This window comes from Mauremys mutica, chromosome 1 (genome assembly GCF_020497125.1).
Source record: "Mauremys mutica isolate MM-2020 ecotype Southern chromosome 1, ASM2049712v1, whole genome shotgun sequence".
Classification (NCBI taxonomy): Eukaryota; Metazoa; Chordata; order Testudines; family Geoemydidae; genus Mauremys; species Mauremys mutica.
The window spans coordinates 85,244,416-85,261,531 of record NC_059072.1 but is presented as its reverse complement, the minus strand read 5'-3'; positions in this window follow the sequence as shown (position 1 = coordinate 85,261,531).

Genomic DNA, 17,116 nt, shown 5'->3' with positions numbered 1-17,116 from the left:
TGGCATTTTGGATAAAATTTTAGCACAGTCTCCGTTCTGTCTAATTGCTATGTACTGTAGGCAGCTTGCCTCAAAGCACAGAACATATGGCATCCTCAAAGGATTAGGTATCATTTTTTTTTTAAAATGTGCAAGTCAGTTGGTCATTGTTGCCCCTCTGTGGAATTATCCAAACAGCTGCTCCCATCCAACTTAGAGGTAAGGAAATCTTTTGTCTTTTTTTTTTTTAATTTCACTGGCATACTTCTGTCATATAATGAGCAGCAGTGTTAGGATTATGATGCATTTTAATGCTGAATATTTGATCTACAGTGTAAACAAATAACATTGTGTTGAAGTATGAGACCTTCTGCAAAAGAACCCTTTTTATTTTGTTGACAAAGTCTTCTGAACTACAGCACACATACTCATGTATTTTAAAGTACCAGAAAACATTTTATCTAACATCTACATTTAAATGAAAAGTGATTAGGTGTTCATGTTCACTGCTGTAATATCACAAACGTTCGATATATCAACTCTTTTTGATATTGCACATAATGTTAATATAGGACTTCTATGACTTTTGACTATTTTTATTCTTTCATAGTGAATAGAATTTTTTATCTTTTAAACTCATTTTTCTTTTACTTATCAAATAATGATTTTTCTAAAATGTGCTTTTAGTTTATGATTGGAAAGCAGACATGTCTAATGATACTTTGTTCATTCTATATAAAGCAAGGTCATGAATTTCATAGTTTTCCAAGTTCTTATCTTCCACGGTTCACAGATCCCATCTCTCCTTCATCATCAGGGTATCTCCCCAAATTGAACCTGTTTTCTTCTACCTTCTCTCTCAAACCACCAAATTTTTCATTCTAGATCAGAAGATTAATGAAATAATGACTAACGTGAAGAAAGAACACAGTGAACTACACAATGATAAATGAGTAAATAAACAAACCTCACCAAGTAATGAAGAAATGGAAATGTGAAAGAGATAATCAAAACATGATTATGCACCATGAGTGCCGTATGTGAACATCACATGCTTCTACAGATAATGAAAAGAGATTCTTTGCACCCAAAGGAATTTTTTTTGAACATGGAAGTTTTTGCACAGATCATTCTGGCTTTAACAAGTCAGATGCCTGAGTTTTATGCATTTCCTCAACATGTTGCTACCTTTCCATTTTCAATCACACTAGTCCATATTTATTCATAAATAAAACACCAACTTTAATGAATTTGACTTAAAATCCATGATGGGAGAACATTTGCTGAAATAAGCTTCTAGTAAATGTGTCAAGAATTTCCAGATCCAAAAGATGACAAGTGGTTTTTTTTATAGCACAATGGCTGCAGTTTTATTACAATTTACTATTCAAAAATAATTTTCATATATAGAGTGAAAATCCCTGTTAAGAACCCAGCTGGTTCACAGAAGGCCACAGTTTCAAAATCTATCAGTTCCATGACACATTATCTTGATCACAGAAAAATCAGTTTCCTTCATATAAGATTAAGTGAAGCCTGATTCTCTTCTGTATAATATTTATTATCTGATAAATGCCAAAAAATGTGCTTGGTGCTATACATGAATACATGAATAAGAAGACAGTCCCTGCTTTTAGTAGTCTAAGGCTTGCCTACACAAGAAAATTATACCAGTATAATTAAAGAGGTACAACCCTCCATGTGGACATAGTTATATCAGTATACAGGTATTTTATAATGGTACACCTATTCCTATATGGAAGAAGAAATAAACTATGCCAGTGTAAGGCACCTTTATACTGATACAACTGCATCTGCACAGGACTTTTACCAGTTCTATTATTATTATGGTTAAAAAAAATCACCCCCTTAGCTGAGATATTTATAACAGCAAAACTTGTAGGTATAGACCAGGCCTGAAAAACACAGACTGACAGAACAAAGGCAGAATGCCTGATCCAAGGAGTCAGTTGGACTCTTTCTGTTGACTTCAAAGGGCTTTGGATCAGGCTCTCTGAGAGACCCAGCAAAGGTGTCCATTTTGTTTTGTTTTTAATTACATTGCTTGCTTGCTGTCTCTCTCTCCTCAGATATAACAAGAGGGACAGAAAGGACAATAAATGAAGGTATATGTAAATTCTCAGCTGCTGTAAATTGTCATTGCTTCAGGAGCTCCACTGACTTCAATAGAGCTATGACAATGTATACCAGCTAAAGACCTTCCCTGGTAGGTTCAGGTCCTGGCCAGAACTCAGGAGCACATAAGAACAAAACAAAAAAACATTGTGCTACAAAACCCCATCCTCCTTGCCTATAATAATTGAGATCTTGTGCCCCCCATGAATGAGGCAGGATTTTCTCCAAAGATATTCTATTTATCATTTACCATGACACACTCACCATGACAAATATTTCTGTTTAAATTTCTCAAACATTTACAGTCACCTGGAATTGCTAGTTTCTAAGAGTACCAGCTTCTTGCAACTCTGATCTACTGTTTTCAGAAAATAGATATTAATCCCTACCAAGTCATGAAACAGACACTTCTCCATTATTTGAAATTTCAGTAGCTGCAAAAGATAGTGGGCTGTGTGCAAGTATGTGCACAGATGTTCTGTAGTGGACAGATGAGGGGCTCTGTATCCTTTCCATCATGGCCAATCATATGGCCTGAGAAATCTGTTTTAGAATTACCAATGACATGACCTTCAGTATTACCCTCTTATGATACAGGCAGCTCAATCACCAAGGCTACAGAAAATTGCTGTCATTTCACACTTTCCTGCTGATGGAAGCTGAGAGCTGGTAAAGGGCCCCCAGCATATACAAGAAAGAAATTTACTTTCTAAAAATCACACTTGAGACTCTTAGACAAGAAGTTTATCATTGTTTACACACCCACACATTATTTGCATTTAAGATACAATCCTGGGGAAAGACTGAACATGTTTGAAGAGTTTTTAAAATTTCAGTCACTTTAGCTATCTATAAGAGCATTAATGGATGAAGAAGAGTTCTGTATCTGGACAATTACATGTGAAGGGTATGATGCGCTATGTTATAGTCCCTGGTCATTAGGATGAAGAATAGAAGGGGAGGTGACTGAGTCTCTGGCCTGTATATTGTGATATGTATGATTCACTGTGTGATGTGCCTGTGGTGGTCTGTGACCTATATTGGTAGAGCACAGTAGAGTATACTGCTAAGATTACACAGAGCTGGCAAAGTAATAGGTCTTTGATCTATTGATAGAAGCAGGCAGGTATACAAGGACAGAGTGTAAGCTGGTATTTGTCAAATATAAGTTTGCCAAATTCCCAAGGCCAGATCATCATCCTGGAGTAAATAGGTATACCTCATTTGAAATCAATGGCGCTTTGCTGCTTTATATCAGCTGAAAAGCTAAGCCCTAGAGTTAAGGAAGTGTTTTTAGACTATAAAATTCTATTAGCATTGTTTCAGAGGGCAATATATTTTTACCTTAACACTATCTTAGCTAAGTTTTATGTCTGGACTTTTTTTTTAGTTTTTATTATAGCAGAAATAATGTACTTTCCCCACTGCTCAGATAACTGAATGGCTGAATGGATTTTCCTTGTAACCTTTTTAACTCTTGGATTTTATAGGAGAGCTGATGATACTTACAAATGTAATTGGTGGAGTTTGTAACTACTGCAAAACCTCAAAGAGAGGGGGTAACATGTCTGTATCCAATGTGAGCAGAAACCAACTTCCCATAAACTTTGCTGAGATAACTTGCAAAGTTTGTGACTGCCATGAGTCTCATATTTCAGGAATCACAATTATTAATACTTCTACAGAGACTGTGCTGCTCATAGCAATTACCAGCTGTGTAATTACCTGTTCAGAACCTAAGCCCCACTAGTAAGAATAACTGAAGAGGCTCTATTGACCTTAAAGGGATCGTACAGACAACCACTACACACACACAATGTCAAGAATTCTTGATGAGGAATGGTTCATTGCAGTTCCATTGCAAAATGTAACTGCAAAAATGGCACAGAGGGAATTCTACATTTATTGTCTCTTAAATGTTTCTACATTAACTAGTCACTGAAAAGATGGTATTTTTTTTTAAATTAAGTGCCAGCCCTTCAAACTCAACCCAGGATCTAAACGGGAAGTGGAATTCTTTCCTCCTCACACATGATCAACAGTAATAAAGGACTCATAGGCCCTCAGTTATACATATCTAACCCCATTGTCTTCAAATTGTGCCCCACTATATCTGTGTAACCACAGAGTCCCCAATGGATTTACATGGGTGTAACTATTTGCAACTTTGTAAACAAGTCTGTTAAATGAGGTACAAAAAACAGAATCCAACTCACTTCCTTTATTGTTGGTTCTGAAGGCCTAATAGATATAAAATGTGGTGGGAAATGATTTTGGTAAATAAGGTAGGTATAATTCTGAATTCACAAAAGAAATACATTTTCTAGGCAAGAAAGTGCTTTTGTCCCCATCACATTTTAGAGCTGAATTGCACTTTAAACCTAAATAGATTATGAACATTTTCTGTAAATGAACAGATGATGACCTGTCATTCATGCTTCCACTCAAAGGAAATTTGAACCAAGTTGACTGCTGTGCTTTGGTAATGCACTGATGCCAAAGGCTGCACATAAGAAAGCACAGTCCGAGCAGGGATGCAGAGACATCTTTGGTAGTGGGTGAAATAATTTACCAGCTCTGTTTCCCTTTCAAGCCAAAAATCTACAACAAAATAAATAAGAATAAGAATAATAATTAATAATAATTGAAAACAGGCAGAAAGAAAACAAAAGTCTCAAGTAATACTGGAGTGATCCAAATTCATTTCTGATATCATTCCATTACCTTCAGAGGAGTTACACCAGGATAAATTTGGCCCAACAGACCTATGACGCTGCAAAGAAACACTGACAAGGATTAGAGTATAAACCAAGCCTGAAGTTTTTATATGAAGTTGTTTTTGAGTTATGAACAGTTTTTCAAAAGTGATAAACCATCACAATTTTAAAGTCTCATTACTCCAACACATTGTCCCAGTATCCTCAAACTAAAAACTCTTTGCAGAAGGGAGCTTCCCAAGCCCTGAAAGCAATGGAAGTAGGAGACTATCAAAATCAGGGTATATTGAAAACAGTTGTACAGATTTAACTGTGGATCACTATTTTGACTCCATAATACACAGTCGCACTAATCCCACCTTTGGGCAGTACAGAATATAGAATAGCTATATTAGCAAAGGATTTGCCATTTATTAGGTCATTTAACTGGGCAAAGTTAAACAAGTTACACTAGGACTATTAAGACACTCTCACAAGAAGGACTAACTTAGAGAGGGGAAGACAAAATTAGTTAGACCATGTTGACATAATACACAGGGGCCCATATGCAAAATATTTTTCTTCTTTAGGATACCATTACATAGATTTGTTTAATATGCATATAAACTATGTTAGACGTAGGCAACTAAGCACCTCTCACCTGTTCAGCTGATCCTATTAGCATTTATCTCCAAAAAGGAAATCACTTCATTATATGACTAACATGGAAATCTGTGAATGGTCTATTAAAAATGTATATTGTTTTGAGACTATGACAAATGGTAGGTCCAAGAAAAATGGAGCTCCGATTATGAAGAACTTCAAACACTGTGATTTCCTAAGTTAAAACTGTGGATTCTTTGAAGGTCTTTTGATAAAAGAGTGAACTTTATAGCAGTCTTCAAAAAAGGAGAGAACTATGGAATAAAAGCTAAACGAGCAACTCTGAGGCTTGGTCTACACTGCCACCCCTGAATAACATGGATATACTGACCTCACCCCCGGTGTAGACAGCGCTATGTCAACAGGAGGGCTTCTCCGGTTGACATGGCTACCGCCTCTTGAGTAGCAACTAGTGTCTTCACTAAGCGCTGCAGTGCTGTAGGTGTAAACAGGCTCTGAAGACAGTAAGAGGAAATGACAGAACAGTGAAGTATGGCATTTTTATACCTCTGATCTGATTCTGTGAAAATGTTTATTCTAAATAAACTGAACTTATACAAAACAAGCAAGGAGACAGGCTCCAACTTCCTTACAGTAAAATCATGAAAATAGCAATAGATATCAACCATTAGTATAGTCCAGCAGTTCTCAAACTGTGGGCCGGACCCCTAAGTGGGTCGAGATCCCATGTAAATCCCATGTAAGTGGGTTGCCAGGGCAGGCATTAGCCTTGCTAGGGCCCAGGGACGAAGCCTGAGCCCCACCACCTCGGGCTTCAGCCCCCACACCAGTGATCGTGTAGTAATTTTTGTTGTCAGAAGAGGGTCACGGTGCAATGAAGTTTGAAAATCCCTGGTGTAGCCGTTCAAAGAAGAGAAAACATAAGAGTGAAGAACTTTCTGCTGCTTGAGTACAGCACATACCTGCTCAGAATTTCACAGTCATTCCAAGTGCATGTCTACATGGTAATCACTTTGTGTGATTGCAACTCAGGTAGCGTACCCAAGCAAGCTTTGATCTAGCTAGCTTAGGTCCTGGAGCAGTGAAGCTGCAGCAGTGGGGGTTCAGCACAGGCTGTACAAGACCACTCTGAACCCTGGGTAGTTACTCACATGGCTAGCACATACTGAAACCTGAGCTGCCACTGCTCTGGTACCTGAGCTAGCTAATTAAACTAGCTCAAGTAGGTTTCCCCATTCTGCAATCACACCCTATGACTGAAGTGAAGACATACCCAACAGTGGGAGCCTGACATATCCTCATTGTGAAAGAGTATTGTGTAGAAGCACTAGGTGTTGTATTAGCATTCAAGTAATTGAAAGAGCCATTTTTTGGGGGGGACGACAGTTTGAACAAGAGGAGATTCAAGGAACTTGGCTTATTTAGCCTAACAAAATGAAGGCTGAGAGAGAGATGAGTGTCTCTATAAATACACCAGAGGGAAAAATACCAGGGAGGAGGAGGAGGAGGAGTTATTTAAGTTAAGGGCCACTGTTGGCACAAGAACAAATGATATAAACTGGCCATCATCAAGTTTAGGCTTGAAATTATATGAAAGTTTCAAACCATCAGAGGAGTGAAGTTCTGGAACAGCCTTCCAAGGGGAGCAGTGGGGGTAAAATAACTTAATTGGTTTCAAGGTTGAGCTCGACGCATTTATGCAGGAGATGGTATGATGAGATTGCCTATGATAGCATGTGGCCCATCTGCAACTGCTAGTAGCAAATATCCCCAGAGGCTGGAGATGGACACTAGATGGGGAGGGTTGTGAGTTACTACAGTGAATTATTTCCCAGGTGTCTGGCTGGTGGGTTTTGCCAACATGATCAGGGTCTAACTGATCACCAGATTTGGGGTCAGGAAGGAATTTTCCCCCAGATCAGAGTGGGAGAAATCCTGGGTTTTTTTTGCTGTGCTCTGCGGCATGGCTCGCTTAATGGTTTAAACTAGAGTAAATGGTGGATTTGCTGTAACTTGAAGTCTTTAAATCATGATTTGAACTCATCAGTAACACAGCCAGAGGTTATGAGTCTATGGCAGGAGTGGCTGGGTGAAGTTCTGCAGCCTGCACTGGTCCCTTCTGGCCTTAAAGTCTATGACTCTAGGAGTCCAGATTGTATAGACTTTGAGGCCACAAAACACTGTCAGAAAGGCAGAAGGAATATCCTTGGTCAAGATGAATTCACAGCAAATACTGCAATGGCCTTCTGAGAACATATATCAAAAACTATAAAATGAGAACAAACTATGTCATACAAATATGAATTAAGTGTGAGAGCAATTGCAGCATAATATTACTCAACATTCGTTTCAGTTCCTCCAACGGCGCATTGTGCTATTTTCACTCCTCCTCCAAAAAACATTTTATAACTGCTATTGCCCCTGCAGCCATTCCATATTTGATTAGTTGGGGAGGGATTTTTATTTACAGCACCAAAAATAAATTATTACCTCTACTTTCTCTAACATCCCAGTCCTCCCTTCCTGGCTATTTTCTCCACACTGACTCCTATCGTGAGCTGGCATTGTTGGAGGAAGTGTTAATTCTCACTCAGTAAGGTCTATGGAGTCCCACTGTTTAATTTCAGAAACAACGCTGACTCTCTCCTCTCACCTGGTTGTCAGTTCCTTTGATGACTGACCAAACTGGTTGATCAGTTTGCAGAAGGCAGTAGTTTACGTTGCACATCAACATTGCTGATGTCAACTATACACTAAAGCTGGTTTGAAATTTTTAGCTGAAACATTTTTTCAGCCAAAAAAAATGCTATTTTCATTTAATTGGAAACACTTCAGATAATATGTCCATTTTGACAAATATTCCCATGGAAAATATATTCTGAAGCAAAATTTTTAAATTTCAAAAAGAAAATTTTTCTCAGTAAAACTTTTTAGTTAATTCCTATTTGTGGGAAATTTTGAAAATATTTGGTTTTGGTCCAAACTGGACTGAGAACAAATTTCAAAATGTCAAAATTTTCTCTGAACTGGAAATTCGAAGTTTTGGCCAGCTTTATACACTATTGCTGTCTGCATAGTTCATTTTCCACATCTAAGGAATAATATCTAAAATACCTTTATTTAAATGTATATCAGAGGGTCCTAAAATCCTTCACAAATATTTAAATCTCACAACATCACTGTGAATAGTCACATATTATATCACTTTAAAGAGCGTAAACAGGCAGGCAGAGGTTGACTAACTTGTTCAGGGTCACACGATAAGCCAGTGAGAGAGCTGTAAATAAAACTCCTCCCAGTCACCTGCTCCGGGCCAATGGGAGCTGCTGGAAGTGGCGCAGGCCAAGGGACTTACTGTCCGCCACTTCCAGCAACTCCCATTGGCCCGGAGCAGCGATCCGTAGCCAGTGGGAGCCGCGATCGGCCGGACTGAGGATGGGGCAGACAAACACACCGGCCCGGCCCAACAAGGGCTTTCCCTACACAAGCAGCAATCCCTGTTTGAGAAACCCTGTGCTATAACTACTTGACCACACGACTCTTCTTAAAAAATGAAGGGTAAAGATTGTTGTTCAAGGCAGCAGATGGCCATTCCCTATGTTAACAATAAGGTTCTTAGCTCATGATAGGCTGAAGTTCCATATTTGTAACATCTCCTTTTGAGCAGCCTGCTTAGACCAACTACAAAAATATTTATCAAGGTCAGGATCTGTCAATATGATGTGGTTTTGGAAGCCTTGACCTGATCCCATTTAATTTATATAGCAGCTTGCAGTCAAGAAACACCCAATTAAGGCACTGGGCAACCATAACTCTGCCCCCACACTTACCCCCCGTGTGATGCCATGAGGGGAAAAATCTGACATGTTTAAAAATCAGTTTTTATCTGTTCAAGGACCACAAATACAAAAATGCCTTCATCTTAATCATATGGTTATTTTACAGCATCACAACAGGGCAAAGTTAACATTGTTTGGGTTTAACTGCATCTCCACACCTTAACCTTTGTGAATTCCTTTTAACTGTAGCCTTTACTGAATTTCCTGGGTTTAAAACACTTGGGTCCAGGATCACGACAACATCCCTATAATGTCTTTTACCCTCAAGTCACTAATACATATTCTCAATCTTAACTCCATTTTACCATAGTTTTTGTCTCTCGGAATACAAAAGTATGTGAGATTATCATAATGCATTCTAAACTACTGAAATATTGTAAGTAAGGTGAATATTTCTCTGAAGTTTTTACTGATCCAGGTATTGTGTTCCCAGCCCTCCACAAAGTCATCAGTTGTTTCTAACAACTGGTGTATATCAATGTATAATCTGTCTACATTGTATCCTAGATAAAAGGATACAATGTAGACAGATTATACATTGATATACACCACTGTCAACATATTGTGAGGCATTATAGACCCTTTAATTCTCAAACATTTGGGAATGAAAACAGACCAATAGTGCTTCACACACAATTTGGCATTGGGGACTATGTATTATGGCTTCCATATGTCTCAGCCTACTAAATACATTCTTAATGACAAGCTCCTGTTGAGAGAAATCTGCACAGTATCTTGGATATTCTAGCTAAAGGAAAAAGTTAATTCGTTCAGATTTGTCCTGAATCTTGCCTTAGTGCTACTTCTGAATGTTCTGGGAGCCTCCTAAATGTCACAAAAGGGAATAAAATAATCAGGGGAAATAATGTCAAGGGAAATAAATCACTGACTTTATGACTCAGGATCTGAGCCCCCCCAAAATTGAGGACCTACCCCAGTCTGAGTGGTTCATCAGGCCCTGAGGCATATCAGGATCAATTACCTCTTTTGTATGTTGGCACAAGAAATTTCATGCACCTGGCCTTTAAATGAGTGCATTTGGTGCAGTTCTTCCTCAGACCTCTCTAATAAGGAATGCTTTTTATTCTTCAAGACTAAACTTAACGGCATCAAATATTCTTAGGCATCATCATTCTTGGCACTGAGACCTGAGGAGCAGAATTATCATCAATGCTGAATCAGACTGCTCAGAGAGAATTCTCCTGCAATCTCCTCTCCTGCTCTGAGAGAACTCTGCAGATGAACGTGACACAAATTGAACAGGCCTGAGTAGAATGGCCTTTGCTGATTCAGGATTCATTCTCCTGCTGAATCTCCAGGAGAGGAGATTTGCTGAATCTCCTCTCCTGCTCTGAGAGAACTCTGCAGATGAACGTGACACAAATTGAACAGGCCTTTGCTGAATGGCCTTTGCTGAAACAGTGGAACAAGTAGGTGTGTTGACTGGCATATAAGGACATACCATATGGCACATCCTTGTATCAAGATCTCTTCTCCAGATTTGCCATCTTGAATGACCCATTGACCCAACAAGAAATTACTAATCTACCCTCAGCACTAAATTCTGTAAGAACGTATTTCAAGAGATTATTCAGAAATATTATATAAAATGAAAAGATACATGTTTCTGCAAACTACAGCTGATAGAAGGAAAGAGAGGAAATGGGGAGTATGGATCTTTTATCACCTGTGAGGGGGGTGGATCTTTTATAACCTGTCAGAACATTCAGATCCTTCAACTGATATGTTCATTCCCCCTAAGATTTATTTGTGTGCAATGGCTCTGGGACTCCCAAGGCACAGCTTGAGATTCCTACAGTGGGGGATGTACAGAAACAGTTCCCCATAAAGGAGAAATGGCTTCACCTTCCATTGTATGGCTTATCAAAGAAATTAAATACAGATGCAAGCTAAAAGCAACATTTCCTTACTTCTGGAATGCCAATGACATGATTTTCCTACCCAACATCTGTGATAAAATTCAGTTTGAAACCCCATTATAAAGAGTCAAGTTATAAACATTACTTTTCTGCTTATAGAGTCCTGTGAAAAGCAATCATGGTATTACTGTCAACCGTGGTAAAAGTAATCTAACAAATATCCTCTGTGCTTTCCTTTTTATTACGGTGTTGCAGCAGTGATGCTATATACTGTAGTTAAGGTCGAGATGGCCATTCCACTCTAAGCCCCTATTTTCAGAGGCTTTCAATTTTCTTTAAAAAAATTACCTTTTGGGATGAAATTTGTTGTGCTTGTTCAGCCCATAGGTGATATTTTTTGTGCGTGTGTGGGGAAGTTGGTAGTATATCTTTTCAACTATTTGAGTTATCAGAACAAGAAAATGGTTTTGGTTTTAAATATATTGTTAAGATATTTTTGCACTCAGGTAATTCCAAAATATTTTCATTTTTATAATTTCACTCCATGTGAGTATTGTACATTCATGAATACGTGCTTCACTCTTTTGGGGGATGGGAGACAGACTGTCAAGATCTGCCTGCATGGATCAGACTGCTGGACTGGAGTCTCAGTTAGCCACCTGTGATTTAACAAGATTTTTACTTTAAAAATAAGGGCTGGGCCAAAATCAGAAGTATTTATCTAATGACCTTCAATTTAGGGGGAGTGAGGGATGGAGAAAGGGAAAGTTTATTGTTGTAATATGGGACTTGGATACGAATCCCCTTTTGTTTCATATTAGTATAAAAAAATAAAACCCGTACTGATGAACTGTATTTTGCACAGAAAAAAAAGAGGGGGAGCAAAAACCACAATTAGCCCAAATAATTGTACATCACCACAAATATCCAACTTTGTGGGCTGGCTATTGTGGTGTTATATTTCTATCCATCCCATATGCTGTCCCCTTCAAAGGCAAGTGGCAAAAATCTCAGAGTCATGGTTAAAAATCTATAGTTACTTCAATTTCTTGAGGCTCCATCTTGCCAAGTGATGCATTTCCCATGCTCTTTCCAGCCTGACTCATCCAAGGATCCTCAGTACACTAAAGCTGTACCACATCAGAACCCGCTCCTGCAGTCCACAGGCAGATGTGGATTTTGGCAGCCTAGGGACAGTAGGGCAAGGCCCAGGTCCATAGTGAACATACTGCGCTAAGGATTTTACTTTACGTTAGCATCATTTCCATACACTACTCTAGATTTCATTTCCTGTTCACATTATGTTCACTTTTATTCCTAGGTCTATGCTTACTGTACATTAGAAAAGTAAAACTGACAAAAATATAGATATTTCATGTCAAGGTATATTTTGAAATCCTATACTATTAAATGCCTGACAGATATAATACTGTAGACTACTCTGTCAAGACACTACCCCATGTTGGATAATCTGACCCCAAAGACTGGTAGACAGTCAAGATATAAGTTGTCTCCTAAAACCACACATCTTTCTTTACTCCTATTTAAATTGCAAACTCACGTTACTTTGCCTGTCTGCATCACTGCTCTCATTTCCTTTGGCTTTACCTCTTGTTCTATATTTTGCCCAATCTTCTTGCCTTGTTTTTACTTAGTCTCTTTCTCCTCTGCATCGTGATCAGTAGAACTGGAGTCACAGGCCCATGTTCCTTGGAGGCACTGTTAATGAGGGGATACCAGAAAAACAGGGAGCGTGGGGGATTAGGCTGGAAGCAACTCAGTCACAAGGACAGAGCATGCACAGGCTTTAATAAAGTTCCACTTGTTCATCTTAACATGCATTCAGCTTCATTATTTGCTAATGAAATATCCTCCACACTGCACCCTGCACCTGAAGTGACCTCCCTCTTCCAGTGCATCAAACTACCCTCAAAACTCACTCCTGTTCAGTGTTCAACAGCTGATGTCCACTCCATTACTGATTACTCCTTCTCTTTCCCTATCTTTACTAAAACAAAAAACACCAACAACAAACCAGCAACAACCTTGCAAGCTGTACAGACAAATTAATATAAATTGATTGTATTTGTTGAATCACTTGTCCCATTTTTAACTCATCCTGTCTTTGCCAGTTATCAGTTCCATCCAAAGTGGCTCCCCTTACTGTAGTATCTGAAAACCTCCCATTTTTTTTAATCAACACACTGTGAGGAAGGTCAGGACTATTATTCTGATTTTATAGATGGGGAACTGAGGTACAGATAGAATAAGTAACTTGCCCATGGTCACATATGAAGTCTGTGGCAGAATAACAAATTGAAGCTGGGTCTCTGGAGTCTCAGAGTAGCATCCTAGACTATTTAGAACAGGGGTTCTCAAACTGGGGGTTAGGACCCCTGAAGGGGTCATGAGGTTATTACATGGGGGGTTGTGAGCTGTCAGCCCCCACCCCAAACCCCACTTTGCCTCCAGCATTTATAATGGTGTTAAATATATTAAAAAGTATTTTTCATTTATAAAGTGGGGGGGGGTCGCACTCAGAGGCTTGGTATGTGAAAGGGTCACCAGTACAAAAGTTTGAGAACCATTGATTTAGAAGATTTAGCTGGCAGCAAAATTAAGTTTGGGGGGTCTGAAACCCTTCCCAGATCACCAGTTACACTATACAAAAAAAAATCTGTAGACAAATACCTTTTCAACATGAGGTATTGATCAAATCATAACAATCAGCAGAATTTGTTTAATGGTGTGGAAGATTTTGTGAAGTCATATGGATACAAAGATGAATTACACTGGGTTTCCTTTCCATTATCTGCAAGAGGTGTTGCAAGTTTTGTGGGTTTAAAAAACACACCACTGTAAAGAGAACTGAATATTGTATGTAATTATTTTAAATATATATTATATGTTCTGTGTGTTTGAATATTTCTGCCCCTTCTCTTTCTGCCTCAGAACATACAAAAACGAAATGTGAAAGTGAAACATTTTACTGTAATTAAATTAAACTAAGATTGCTATTATTAAGAAAAACAGGAATTAGAATGAAAAACTTAGAAAACAGGTTTCTTGTCAGTAACCTTTTAAAAAATTCACACAAAAATATCAGAAGTAACTTTTTGAGATGCTGGATTGGTTTTGTTAAGATGACTCTCACTTGAACATGTTGGGCATATTTCTAGCTGTTTTATGCCAAAAATATTGAAAATACCTTAGAACTTACAGATTGTTAGTTTAAGGGCTTGTCTAGGAGTCTATGAGACACAGGAACATTAATTAATAGTGGGAATTTGTTTAGAACAAATTCAGACCACTGTAATCCTAAAAGAGCTCTCACACAGGGGTTTAATGTAATTTAACTAATCTACTTTAAAATCTCATCTTTAGTTAATTTTGATTAACTTTCCTGAAGGTCCCCAGGTACACAAGCCCAGGGGTGAGCTGCAGCGGGTTCGCACGGGTTCGCAGGAACCCGTTGTTAAATTTAGCAGCCATTTTAGAACCGCTTGTTAAGGGCTGCTAAATTTAACAAAAGTTCCCGCCCACTCCTCTCCTGCTCCGTCCCCTTCTCCTCCCCCTCCCCTGCTTCCCGCGAATCAGATGTTCGCGGGAAGCCTGAACAAGCAGCATGGAGGCAGCCAGCAGGTAAGCTGGGGCGCGGAGGGGGAGGGGAGGTGCGGCTGGCTCAGCAGCTCCCGGTCCCAGACCACGGCTCCCTCCAGCCCAGCGCCGGCCCGGGGAGTCGGGCCCCGCGGCTGCCGCCGAGCGGCCGGGCCCCGGTGCCAGCCCGGGGAGTCGGGCCAAGTGGCCGGGCCCCGGCGCCGGCCCGGCCCGGGGAGTCGGGCCGAGCGGCGCCGGTCGTGGTTCTGGCAGAGTGGACCCGGTACCCAGGCAGTGTGGTAAGGGGGCAGGGAGGGGGTGGGTTGTGGGGGGGTGGATAGGGGTCAGGGCAGTCAGAGGGCAGGGAACAGGGGGATTGAATGGGGGCAAGGGTCCCGGGGAGCAGTCAGGAAAGAGCAGGGTTGGATGAGGTGGTGGGGGCACTCAGGGACAGAGAGAAGGGGTAGTTGTATGGGGTAGGGGTTCTGGGGGGCCATTGAGAATGAGAGGAGGGGTTGGGTGGGGCGGCAAGGGGCAGTCAGGGGACAGGGAAGGGGGGGATGGGTCAGGGGTCTCGGAGTGTGTGTGTTAAGGAACATGAGGGGTTGGATGGGGCATGACCCCCCCCACGGAGAGGGGGCGGGGGGAAGGAGGGAACCCGTTGTTAAAATTTTGGAGGGAGGAGGGAACCCAAGTGTTTGCAGGAGGGTGGGGACTAGTGTTTGCAGGAGGGTGGGGTGAGAGCAGAATTGGGCCATCACATTTTGGGTAGGTAATCTACAACTCTGTGATGTATGTATTTTAGTGATGATAAACTCTTCAGAGTAGGGACCTTGTTATAGTCTAGATTTGGATGTCACCATGTATATTTATAGTACTATATATTATATTTATACATATATATTTTATATATATGAGGAGAATGATTCCGAAACCAGTGTCATTAAATAAAGAAATGGCCTCAACCTCTTTCTGAATCTGAAACTGAATCAGACCCTTTTCTGATGTTCAAAAGGATTTAGGCAATTTACAGCAAAACACCAAAATTCCACAGGGCTGTTTCTGTCTAAAGGAAACTCGCATCTAAAGACCTTTTGTGAATGGAGCTAATGAAAACAATGGACCTTCATTTCTGAGTCATCCTTAAAGATTCCCTTACAAAAACTTGCAAAGAGCTCAGTCTCATTTGCAAACCTCTCAGAGTTTAAATCCTCAGGGTAGAGGCTTGCTAAGTTCCAGGTGCGTCTCATTAGGTCTTCACTGCTGAGACTTTTCAGTTTCTCACCCATCAAAACAGCAAACCGTTTTCCAACTCCTTCGTACGTATGCATCTTATTTTCCAATTATGTTAATACGATGTCTGAGACAGGGTTGAAAACCTCATCTTTAAAAACTTTTGGGGGATCTGGTGGCTTCTCATCATTTGCAAGTTCGGGTGGCATTACTTTCCTCTTCCAAGACAGTTCTCTCTGAACTGCCTGGATACTCCTAACATTTCAGTCTGTGAAGCAGCAGCTTCCTTACATGCAACAAAACAAGACCATAAAGTAGATCAAAGGCCACCAAACAAACTGTGATCCATCTGAATGTCAAGATCAGGACTCTGCAGTTTGTTTGCTCGCAATGTTAATTTTTGATAACATACCACATCTCGGCCAAAACAAGAAACAAAATCTTTGAAATGTTTTGTTTGCAAGTTACCAGCTTCCAACTTAAGATCTGGCATGAGACTCCATGAATCCTTGATCTCATATAAAGGAATAAGAACACCATCAGGTTTAAAACAAACAAAAGGAAATATTTTTTCACACAACACACAGTCAACCCGTGGAACTCCTTGCCAGAGGATGTTGTGAAGTCCAAGACTATAAACAGGGTTCAAAAAAGAACTAGATAAGTTCATGGAGGATAGGTCCATCGATGGCTATTAGCCGTGATGGGCAGCGATGGTGTCCCTAGCCTCTGTTTGCCAGAAGCTGAGAATGGGCGACAAGGAATGGATCACTTGATGATTCCCTGTTCTGTTCATTCCCCCTCTGGGGCATATGGCATTGGCCACTGTTGGTAGACAGGATACTGGGCTAGATGGACCTTTGGTCTGACCCAATATGGCTGTTCTTATGTCCTGAGCACAATTACAAAAGCCTGGCAGAATTAATTCATGCCAATTAAATGGGTATTTGATGAGGTAGTAGTACTGATGGCCATATTATTCCAGCAAAACTCCATGTCATCTATTAGGAAAACATCTACCCTCTGGGACATTCATTCTGCTATGTCTCTTTTAGGCAAGAGGTAAAAATCAATAGGATTTAGGCTCATAAGTCTCCTAGGCACTTTTAAAAAAAGTTACCCAAGATCCTTA